Source organism: Anneissia japonica, unplaced genomic scaffold (assembly GCF_011630105.1).
Source record: "Anneissia japonica isolate Jap-2015-1 unplaced genomic scaffold, ASM1163010v1 scaffold288059_len961885_cov194, whole genome shotgun sequence".
In the NCBI taxonomy this organism is placed as follows: Eukaryota; Metazoa; Echinodermata; class Crinoidea; order Comatulida; family Comatulidae; genus Anneissia; species Anneissia japonica.
Window position 1 is genome coordinate 758,443 of NW_022740566.1, and position 296 is coordinate 758,738.

Below are 296 nucleotides of genomic sequence, written 5' to 3' on the forward strand. Positions count from 1 at the left end.
TATTATTATTATTATTATGTTGTAATGATGTTGTTTGTACTGTTCTTTAATTTTATTAAAGAGGGCCCTGAATATCAGTTAACCTACAGGGCTAAACTAGAAGAGTTACCGTCTTTAAAGATGGTTGAAATAAAAAATTTAAAAAATAAATACCCACTCTGACCCAAGACCACTGTTACGCGCCTGGTGTTAGCGCCAATGTGTGCCCTTGTGCGGACAGGAGATATGCCCCCTCTGAAGCTGGAAACCTTGTTTTTGCAAAATAAATTGATGCAATTTGCTATTATAGGCCTAAT